This window comes from Carettochelys insculpta, chromosome 8, assembly GCF_033958435.1.
Source record: "Carettochelys insculpta isolate YL-2023 chromosome 8, ASM3395843v1, whole genome shotgun sequence".
Lineage (NCBI taxonomy): Eukaryota > Metazoa > Chordata > Testudines > Carettochelyidae > Carettochelys > Carettochelys insculpta.
Window position 1 is genome coordinate 59,103,761 of NC_134144.1, and position 11,773 is coordinate 59,115,533.

Genomic DNA, 11,773 nt, shown 5'->3' on the forward strand with positions numbered 1-11,773 from the left:
ATTGTTCTGTTCCCAAGACTTCAGGCACAGAAGAACAGAAACTGTGTACCAAGTTTTTAGGGCAATGCCAGCAATGTTGGATATTGCTGCACTGACTGCTAAAAATGTGTTGATCATTATGGAAAATAAGTGATTTTTAACCAATGTTTCACTTATCCAAAGCATTCTCCATAGAATAGTTTTTATGATTCCTGATGTCTAATCAATCATTATGAAGTAAATTTGGTTTTACCGGGGATGCAGGTTGTCTGATACATGGTGAGTCATCAGAGGCACGATGTCTGATGCTGATTCTCGGTTTCCCGTCTTCAATCTACACATGAGATCCCATTATCTCCTGAGTAGACCAAAATATTGTGAGTCTTCTGAAAAGTTTTGCACTGTCAGTTGCTTGTTGGTGTATCATACTGGCTGTCCTATGACTAAACAAAATTCAGCAAGGCAAAGATGAATACTTTATTTTACTTTCTCCCTTCCAAAAAACTTCTCCTATCTATCACTATCAATAGAAATAACTTTGTTTCTGTTACCTCAGCATCCTAATCCTCCTTTCTCTTCACTTCTTCTGCATCCACTCTGTTGTCAAATTCCTTGAGAACACCACATTTCCAAAATCTATGCTTGGAACAGTCAGCCATGATTTGCCGCTAAAAACAGCATTTCTGTATTCTGTGGAGCCTTCCAGCAATAATCCTCCATAGAAAACAATCTCATTTATATGCATTTGAAAGCAACATGTTCAGTTTTTCTTACCTTGGGCCACAAAATACAAGTCTAAACAGGAGATAAAGTTAACACATATAAGCGTGTTACATTATGGATCTGTACTGTTTTCTCCATCTGCTTTACTATGTGAGCTCCTTGTGGAAAAGGAACACTTCTATGAAGTAATGCACAATGTAGAGTTCTCTTTTAATAAGTATTGAAATTCACTAAACCATAATATTTGTCAGAGATTTTTAATGCCAGTGGCTTTTCGCTGACTGCATCTTTCTCTTGGAGTCTGAATAGATTAGTTCTGATCCTCTTTCAGAGGAAGAAGGAAAATGATGCAATGAGAAAGAAATTATTTCTAAAACTAAGATTGGCTCAAGCTAGTATGAGTATAAATTTGGGCTTTAAAAAACCAACTCTGAACTTTACCAGCATTTGGTGTTTTTGGATTTAGCCCTTTGCGGAGAGCAGCTTGAACTCCAAACCTGGAACATCATTTCAGCTTCCATCTGGGGGTTTTGACTCAGGCCAATTTTTGTCTATATTTGGGACCTTCAAACAATAAGGGAGTGGGGAATGGCACAGGCACATAACATTCTTTCTCACAGCACCATCCAGAATTGCTTCTTTTTGGAGCCACTAAATGAAGGGAGATATCAAAGGTATTTAAGCCCCACTAGAGCAGGCAGAATCTTTCAGACAGATAGTATATTTGATTAAAAAATGCAGTTTATGAACAACCTGAAACTATGTGTGGATTTAACACCAGTAGTTTTGTTCAGTCACAAAATGGCTAGCAAAGTAGAAAAGGGTGATAGTGGTGCTGCCTACCTTTTATATCCCACCTTCCAGATATATCCCAACTATCCAGATATATGTTGGGAAACTAATACAGCGGGGCACAGACTATCCAGTAAGTTCTTGGATTGTATTGGAGACAATTTTTTATTCCAAAAGGTTGAAAAAGCTACCGGGGGGAAGCTGTTTTAGATTTGATTTTAATAAATAGGGAGGAATTGGTAGAGAACTTGAAGGTGGAAGGCAGCTTGGGTGAAAGTGATCACGAAATCATAGAGTTCACAATCCTAAGGAAGGGTAGAACAGAAAACAGCAAAATAGAGACAGTGGATTTCAGGAGGGCAGATTTTGGTAAACTCAGAGAGCTGATAGGTAAGGTCTCATGGGAAGCAAAGCTGAGGGGAAAAACAGCTGAGGAGAGTTGGCAGTTTTTCAAAGGGACATTATTAAGGGCCCAAAAGCAAGCTATCCCGCTGCGTAGGAAAGATAGAAAATATGAAAAAAGACCGCCTTGGCTTAACCAGGAGATCTTGCACAATTTCAAAATAAAAAAGGAATTGTATAAAAAATGGAAACAAGGAAAAATTACAAAGGATGAATATAGGCAAACAACATAAGAATGCAGGAGAAAGATTAGAAAGGCTAAGGCACAAAATGAGCTCAAACTAGCTACAGGCATAAAGGTAAACAAGAAGGCTTTTTATAAATATCTTAGAAACAAGAGGAAGACCAGGGACAGGGTAGGGCCATTGCTCAGTGAGGAGGGAGAAACAGTAACAGGGAACTTGGAAATGGCAGAGATGCTCAATGACTTCTTTGATTTGGTCTTCACTGAGAAGTCTGATGAAAGAATGCCCAACTTAGTGAATGCTAGTGGGAAAGTGGTAGGGTTAGAAGTTGAAATAAAAAAAGAACAAGTTAAAAATCACTTAGGAAAATTAGATGTCTGCAAGTCACTAGGGCCTGATGAAATGCACCCTAGAATACTCAAGGAGCTGATAGAGGAGGTATTTGAGCCTTTAGCTATCATCTTTGGAAAATCATGGGAGACAGGAGAGATTCCAGAAGACACGAAAAGGGCAAATATAGTGCCCACCTATAAAAAGGGAAATAAGAATAACCCAGGAAACTACAGGCCAGTCAGCTTAACTGCAGTGCCAGGAAAGATAATGGAGCAGGTAATTAAAGAAATCATCTGCAAGCACTTGGAAGGTGGTAAGGTAATAGGAAACAGCCAGCATGGATTTGTAAAGAATAAATCTAGTCAAACTAATCTGGTAGCTTTCTTTGGTAGGATAACGAGCCTTGTGGATAGGGGAGAAGCGGTAGATGTGGTCTACCTAGACTTTAATAAAGCATTTGGTACGGTCTCTCATGATATTCTTATAAAAAAACTTAGTACAGTAGGCATCCTTCAGTCTGCATAGACTGTGGATCGCGCCCTTTATAGTTTCAATTGAAGACTTCGTTTACAGCGTCTACTGTGACTATGAAGACCCACACGAGAGTGACAGTCCTTGCTGCATCTCTTGCAGATGTGGTGGGTGTCTGGCAAGTCCTTAGTGTGCTTTCTGTGCGCTCGCTTCTCCTCTGCTAGCTGTCTGATCCTCAACTAGGCAAATACAATTTAGATGAGGCTACTATAAGGTGGGTGCATAACTGGCTGGATAACCATACCCAGAGAGTAGTTCTTAATGGTTCTCAATCCTGCTGGAAAAGTATAAAAAGTGGGGTTCCGCAGGGGTCTGTGTTAGGACCGGTTCTGTTCAATGTCTTCATCAATGATTTAGATATAGGCATAGAAAATACACTTTTTAAGTTTTCAGATGATAACAAGTTGGGAGGGGTTGCAACTGCTTTGGAGGATAGGGTCATAATTCAAAATGATCTGGATAAATTGGAGAAATGGTCTGAGGTAAACAGGATGAAGTTTAATAAGGACAAATGCAAAGTGCTCCATTTAGGAAGGTACAATCTATTTCACACATACAGAATAGGGAGAGACTGTCTAGGAACAACTACAGCAGAAAGGGATCTAGGGGTTATAGTGGACCACAAGCTAAATATGAGTCAACAGTGTGATGCTGTTGCAAAAAAAGCAAACCTGATTCTGGGATGCATTAACAGGTGTGTTGTGAACAAGACATGAGAAGTCATTCTTCCGCTCTACTCTGTGCTGGTTAGGCCTCAGCTGGAGTATTGTGTCCAGTTCTGGGCACTGCAGTTCAAAAAAGATGTGGAGAAACTAGAGAGGGTCCAGAAAAGAGCGACAAGAATGATTAAAGGTGTAGAGAATGTGACCTATGAAAAAAGGTTGAAAGAACTGGGCTTGTTTAGTTTGGAAAAGAGAAGATTGAGGGGAGACGATAGCGGTTTTCAGGTATCTAAAAGGGAGTCATAAGGAGGAAGGAGAAAACTTGTTCTTCTTGGCCTCTGAGGATAGAACAAGAGGCAACGGGCTTAAACTGCAGCAAGGGAGGTTTAGGTTGGACATTAGGAAAAAGTTCCTAACTGTCAGGGCGGTCAAACTGTGGAATAAATGCCAAGGGAGGTTGTGGAATCTCCATCGCTGGAGATATTTAAGAACAGGTTAGGTAGATGTCTATCAGGGATGGTTTAGATAGTACTTGGTCCTGCCATTGGGGCAGGGGGCTGGACTCGCTGGCCTCTCGAGGTCCCTTCCAGTCCTAGTGTTCTATGATTCTATGATTCCACCCTATAAGCTTTAGAATAGCTGAAAATCTTGAGGACAGGCCATATCAGCTGTTCTCCAAAAAAAAAATTTAGACACACAAATATGAGAACGATTCATACTGTGAAGCCCCATAGAATTTCCTACTAATTAACATGTTCTAATGGATATTTCTCTGAGTGCTTTAGCAAAAGTGAATGTATTTTAATTCATTTATTTCTGGGAAGATGAAGAATCTTCTTGCCCTTAATAAAAGCAAAATGTCAGTTGAGAGCCTAATTCAACTTTTGTTACGTCAAGAGAAGTCTTACCATTGACATCAAGGGAACTGGATCACTTTGTGGTTAAATGGTCATGTGCTTACTGCTATTACTGTAACCACTAGAGGTGTCCACTATTGCCAACAACTTGGAGAATTTCATACATAGACTATTTTTCATAGGTGAAGCAGTTAAATCTTTAGAGCTATAACAACCAGGGGTGCAGGAACAATTTATATAGTGGGGGTGCTGAAAGCTAGTGAACACATTAACCTTGAAACCTTTTCAAGTCCGGGGTGCAGCAGCACCCTGACCACTCCTCATTCTAGCCCCCACATGACAATGATGTTTATAGTTCCATGTTCTGATGAAAGGAATGACAAAATGTTTCAGTTGGTATAACAACCCATGTAGAAAATCCTGATAGGATTTCAAAATAGTACCACCCTTTAGTGTCCTGTTTGATGGTTGATCTTGCCTGCCCACCTATCATTAAAGATATAGTTTTTGTATAGGAAAGTAGAATAATTTCTATAACTGATTCTGGTTTCATCCCTCTTTAGCTCTATGGAAGCTTTCTGTTAGGAAAGTTTGTGTTCGTATGTCAGACAAGCTATGATTATTATTTAAATCAGACATACATGTGGGAAGCTAGTGTAATGTTGATAGACCTGAGTTACCAGCACCAGGGATAGAACCTATAAGTAGAGGAGCTAAAGCCCTGCATGCTACTACATGAGCTAAAGGCCTACTGACTTTAAGCTGAGGCTATAGAGCAGAGACTTCACTCACCCCAGATGAGGTCTCAGTGCCTCTGGGTACTATAGTAGGATTAGTACTCCTGATTTGCATCTTCAAAAAGAGCAGGCCTCTGTCACTTCAGATGAAAGAAAGCTTCTGTAGGTGACCTTATTAATAGGGATGTCAAATGGTTAACCAGTAAGCATTCCAATAGGCACAAGGCTTACGAGTATGCTTACCTGTTAAGTGGGTAACCAGCCCTTGCTGGTGATCTCCAGTAGCAGCCACCCGTGGAGGGGCTGTAGGCCAATTGGGAGAAGACCATGGCCATGGAAGGGCAATGCAGCAGGCTCTTAATTAAAACAGTTAACTGTTTTAACATCCCTAATTTATTAATAGGGCTTCTCTCTCTCCTGCCCATGGTCAGCCAAAAGATGGAAACAATACGAACTTTTGTAAACACCCTAGAGCCCTATATTTTTCACAAATTCACAATGATGGAGGGGCAGGTGGGCCACAGTTGAATGGTATTGAAACCACAGGTGCCCCAAATGGAGAGCTGGTCTCTGCCTTAGAGATCAGAAAGTAAAGGTAAATGACGGACAGGCTTATGCTGCAAATCACATCACACTGACGACAAGATGCAACCTCCAGTGGATAAAATAGATAAAACAAAATAATATGAAATTCACAAGAAATTAGAACACATAGGTGTACATTTACTGAGCTCTTATATCACTTAGGATTACTTTGGGCAGCGCGGTGGAGGGAGTCACAGTCACATATGAGTTATGCTGTGATCATGAGGACAGTTCAGTTTAGAAGTAGAATTAAATGCAGAGGAAATAATGCCAATGTAATCAGATTATTTGCAATATATTATCTGGCCATTTGTTATTTTTGTGTGTTGTACATGTTCCAGGCAGGCTATGATTCCTGATAAACAATGAAGACAGAACTGGTCCTCAAGGCTGGGTCTATACTTCGTGGCTTTCCTGGCAGGTCCATGCTAATAAGCAGCCTCGAAATTGCAAATGGCCGCTCATTAGCATGGACCTGCAGCTCACTAGCATAGCCGCACAAGAGTTCAGTCTCAGAAGAGGGAGGTTCCAGCAATGAAGAGGCTATGTGGGTGTGCCCCGGCCAGCAAAAAGCCCCTCTGTTGCCAGACCCTTATGCCTGAAAAAATTTGCTGAAAACTAGCAAATGAAACATACAAGCAGGCAAGGAGAAGGAAAACTAGCTGTTCTATGGTGTGTTTTTTTTTGTTCAATCTGAGTTAGAATGCAAAAAGGAAGTAAAGAGCAGAAGAATATATTAGATTTTTAAACTTCTTTCGGTGTGAGAAAGGGAAAGATAGTATTAGCATCCATGTACTTTTTCATAGGATATTTTTAATTCTGCAAGGTCTCTTTTATCCAATATTAGTTACAACTCATTTAATAGGTACGCCACCCCTAAGGAAGATGGGATACTGCCACATCCCTTGAAGTGGTTTCCATCACATACAGAGTTTACTGTTTGGTTCAATGTCTGTCTCCATTCCCACTATGCAAATTGTTTCAGCCTCCTGTCTGTCTTATTTGATTTGTGGTGAGGGATGTTGTGCTGGGGTATGCTATTAAAAGAGCTAATGAAGGGACGGATTGTAGTTCAAGTTGGCATAAAAGATGCTCTCTCCAAAGTAAGTAAATTAAAAAAACTTTTCAAAAAGTATTTACAGGATTGAGAGACTATTAGAATGTATCGTTATCACTTTGACCCCACCCAGCTGTGTATTCACTAAATATAATACGCTGTGAAAATAATAAAAGGCCCACCAGAAGTCTTGGCCTTTGCCTGATCCAAACTGTTCAGTTTTCCCCAGGACACTTTTTGATCAAAAAAAAAAAAAGACAAGTCAGACTTACAAGCTGTGCTCTTTCTTTATGTGAATAATTCCCAAGCTGACTAGGCACTTGGTTGGCTGTGATGGCATTTAACTGAGCAGGAAGTTGGAGAATAGTTTCTTTTCAAGAAAGCCAGCGTTAACGAAATAAGTTTTCACTTAATTTAAAATGAGTCTTTTACTTTTAAGAGCAAACTGCAGTAAATGGTTTCTTTGGTGGCTCATGAACTGTACTGTGGTAGTTTCAACCTAGTCATACACTGCTGTGATTCTCAATTGGATTAACTTCAATGACACCATTACATTGTAATGAGGAGCAAATAGACTGTTAGGAGTCTACATAGACTGAAGGATGCCTACTACTCCTAACAGTTTAAGACAATTGCTGAATAATCATGCAGGAGGAAAAAAAAATCCCTTCTGGATTCCCCACTATTGCTTTCTACAGTGTTTTTAATAATACTTTTGTACATGACACTTCTCATCTACAGCTGTTAGGAGCATTGCAGTGTTCAGTGTATTACCTTTTACATGACATGTACAGATAGCTGAGCACTTGTGGACTTTAAGGATCATGTCACTTTTGAGATAGAGGGAGAGGCTATCTAATTTGTGTTGCTGCATTGTTCCACTATTAGGCACAATGAAGGGGTGAAGGAAGGAGGTACGGGCATTCTAGATCATAAAGAAAGTATCTGGGCCCAGCTAGCCCCAACCCACTTTACTTGCAACCAGTGCTAGGCCTAGCGAAAGCAGAAAAGGAAGGGGCCTGGCTCAGTGTGGGGCTGACTAGCAGGGAGACAAGCACAAGTTCAGCCTTAGGACAGGAACCCCAGCCTGTTTGCTCAGCAGCCATTTGAGTAAGTCACGCCCCTGCATCCTGCCCCTTTTGCAAAAAGGGGGAACCTTCTGAGAGACCCCTGCTAAGGGGAATCTGGACTATTGGGGCCATGTCCCAAACTTACAGACTAGCTAGGGAGTGGTTCAGAGTTCATGGACCAGGAGCACAGGAGTTGGGGCCAGCACCCCCTTTTTCTGATCATCTACTCTGTGATCTAGCCTCTAGGCTACCCAGCCACTAGGAACCCAGCCACAGTCCCCATATTGCAGGGTCAGTGGAATAAAGTATTCTTTTAAGTTTCCTGTCCTGGTATGTTGGATAGTGTTGTATCACAGAGCAGTGTATATTTCACTGGTAGAATTAAGATTCCGTTCTGAGTGCATGCGCATGTTCATTCAGACAAGCTAGCAAGAAAGTACTCAAGGAAAAGTTCAAGGTCGGCACAACCCAGTCAATCAATTCTGTAACTAGTTGGGGCAGGAAGAAAAATTTCCTTTAGATTTGCTCACTTTGTTTATTCCAATACGGATCTCACAATGGGAGTAGCATGCTCTGATGTCACAAACTGTATTTTAGATCCGGCTAAAAATACAATTGCCATCCTGTAAAAAATTTTAAGATTTAAAAATTGGAAAAATTTCAACCAACTCTATTGTAGTCTGCTTCATATGGTCAATATTCCTGGTCAAAAATAAACAGCCTACATGGAACATTCTTATTGATCAAGATTCATTTGAGAAAGAGGCCTGTAAGGATAGATCATCTGATATCTTACAGGTTACTTTGGTGAGTTTCCTTAAAATGCTTGTCAATGCCCATCTGCTCCAAATAACAGAATCCTTACTCAGTTGCCTTCTCTCCAACCTTCACAAGCTGGTCACTCATTCTCCTTTTAGGAGGCCATTTCACTCATATAAGCAATGAATCAGGATAATTGTGAACCATTCAGATTCCCCAGCAGCAGCAGCTGACTTTCTGGGCAACTGTTTGTATAAATCCAGGCAGTTTTTATGACACAAATGAATATTTTCCCTGGTGTCAGAGCAAGGCAATTTTGGCATAAGAAACTTTCCAAAGAGGTTGTTTTCGTCATCATAATACCTTAGAGGTTTTCTTAAATGTGAAAATCTTTGGTAGGGCTGAAGGAAAACTACCCCTTACTGTTTCTGAGCACTCAGAATGTTTTTCCTAATTTGAAACTCTAGTTCGGCAAAGGTAATTGACAATATGATCACATTCAGGGTTAATGGCTTCTCTGACTGCATCCCAAACCAACTCATAACTGTTTACTGCACTCCTATGTGTCTTTAGTGTGCTTCTTCAGCATGTATACCAACAGAAATTCTACCACTCTGTCCCTCCAGGCAGTGATAATACAATATAACATTGTTTGTCTTGAATTAATAAGACAATCTAAATTTCTTGCAAAGGCTTGCTGCATAGAAACTGCAGTTCCAGTCATAATGATTCCTGTCTTATAAGGACAAATCTTGCCAGTTTACTCGACTGCATCTACACACCAGCAATCTTTGGAAAGATGATCTTCCTCAAGAGATCTTGTTCACACAATTTCACTATGAGCCAAATCTTTTTCAACATACATACACAAGCCATCCCACTGAATTCAACCCACAATGGCTGTGTCTACACTAGCAAGTTCTTTTGGCAAATCAGACCCTGCTTTGAAAGAGCACATCCACACACAAAAAAGTGGCTCGAAAGATAGGTTGGCTTTTTCAATAGATGGCATCCACACCGCCCCTGCTGATTTGAAAGAATGGGCCAGGGATCAAAATATCTAGTGTCATGAGGACTGCTCTTTCATAAAAAGGGCCCATGGAGTGTTTACACTAGCTTTTTTTTTTTTTTTTTGAAAGATCTGGGAGCAGAAGAGGGCTTCCAGAAGAAGAGCCACATTTTTTTGATTTTGGATTGAAAGAGTGCATTTTGTGTGTGGACGCGCCACATGTTCTTTCAACAAAGGGCCTGATTTTCCAAAAGAACTTGCTAGTGTGGCTGCGGCCATTGTGGGTTGAATTCAGTGGGATGACTTGTGTATGTATTTTGGGCAAGATTTGGCCCACAGTGAAATCCAGTGAACAAATTGCACTGCATATTAAGAATGTTGAAATGTCCATATTAGTTGAAGCACTTTAATGAGTTACAGAAGATGATATGTCTGTAGCTCTGTTTAGGTATTTTGTGGAGTTCCTAGGAGAATTAAACCTTAGAGCAGGTCAAAGATGAGAATTTCCATCCTGTGAGAAATTTCCATATTTTGAGATTTAGTTTCATTTGTTGAATGAAATGACAATTTTTTCATAGAATAGAAAGTTGAATAGAAAATGTTAATGTAGAAATTTTAACATTGCATTTTACTGAATTGAATGGACACCTTTTGGTTTTAATTTGTTTACTGGTGTGGTATCCTTGGGAGATGTAGTTTAAGTACCCCATGTCACTATTTTTCTTAATGGGTTGAGGTGCCTGGTAGGACTACATCCCACATGACACCACACAGTTTCCGTGGTGCACTAAGAAAGAGATCCAGCCACAGAACCTAGCTTATAGGTGAGAGTGGGGTACCCAGACAACACCCATTGAGGCCTCATGGTAACAAAACATTTCAATTTATTTTAACAACATGAAACTTTGCTATACATATCAACTTGACCTGAAATTAAATATTTTGTTTGCATTTTCTCAGTGAAATATTGAAAAATAAATTGGCTAAACTGAATTTTCCCATGGAAAACTTTGTTGTTGTTTTTTCCTAGAAATTGCATTTTCCATAGAAAATCTATTCAGATGGCAAATTCATGACAACTTCCGCTAAAGATAGTGAGCCAGAATCTGTCATCTTTACTCATGTATGAGTACCTCACTCCAGTAGACCCCATACTTTCAATGAGACTGATTTTGCAGAAATGTACTGCTTGACCAAAGCAGCCAGTGAGTCTTCTCTGATCACTGTTAGGACTTGAATCTGATCTAACTTGCTTGTTTTCACCAATTAAACACCATTGAATTTAACAGAGTAGTTCCTAATTTATACCAGTGTAATTTATATCAGAAGCAGGTTCTAACTGTATGCCCATTCTATAGGTGCTTTGTTTTATACACTTTCAATTGCCAACTAATACCAGTTCTTCCCGCTGTTTTATAGGTGCCTATAGTTGAGAATAATTCTTCCCACATGTTCTGTATTGTATGTTGGGTTGCACTGCAATACTGACTCTTTGGCTGAATTGTGAATCATTTTGAATTATAGTTGGCTCCCATAACTGGCTGAGCAGCATTTTTTTCATTTATGGTTCTATTTGATGGGACTATTACTTACTTTCTAACCAGCTTGTAATCTTGGTTTCATCTGTGACTTCAAGCCTTCTTTTGAGTGCCACATCAACCACATTTTCAAGACTTTATTATCAGCATACGAATTCAGCAAAGCTCAGGCCACTGCTGCCTCAGCAGGCTGCTGAGGTTTTGATTTATGCCAGGATAACAGCACGGTTGAATTATTGGTATATCTGGTATATCTGATTCACAGACCTCCCAGACTGGATGTTACTTTTTCAGCTTGTGTAAAATTCAACAGCTAGAGGACATACAGCTCAATGTTTCTAGCAATCAACATACCACACCTGTAGTAGGAATTGCATGCTGAATTCCTTTCAGATATGATATATTCTATGTATAGCACTTAAACCAAAAGAGGTCTGAATTTGCTTACTTCTCCACATCTTCTTGAAGTATCAGTTTCTCATGTTCCAGGACTCTCCCACACCTTGAATGTACATTGTTCAAGAGTAAACAAAAAAGCAGTCCAGTAGCACTTT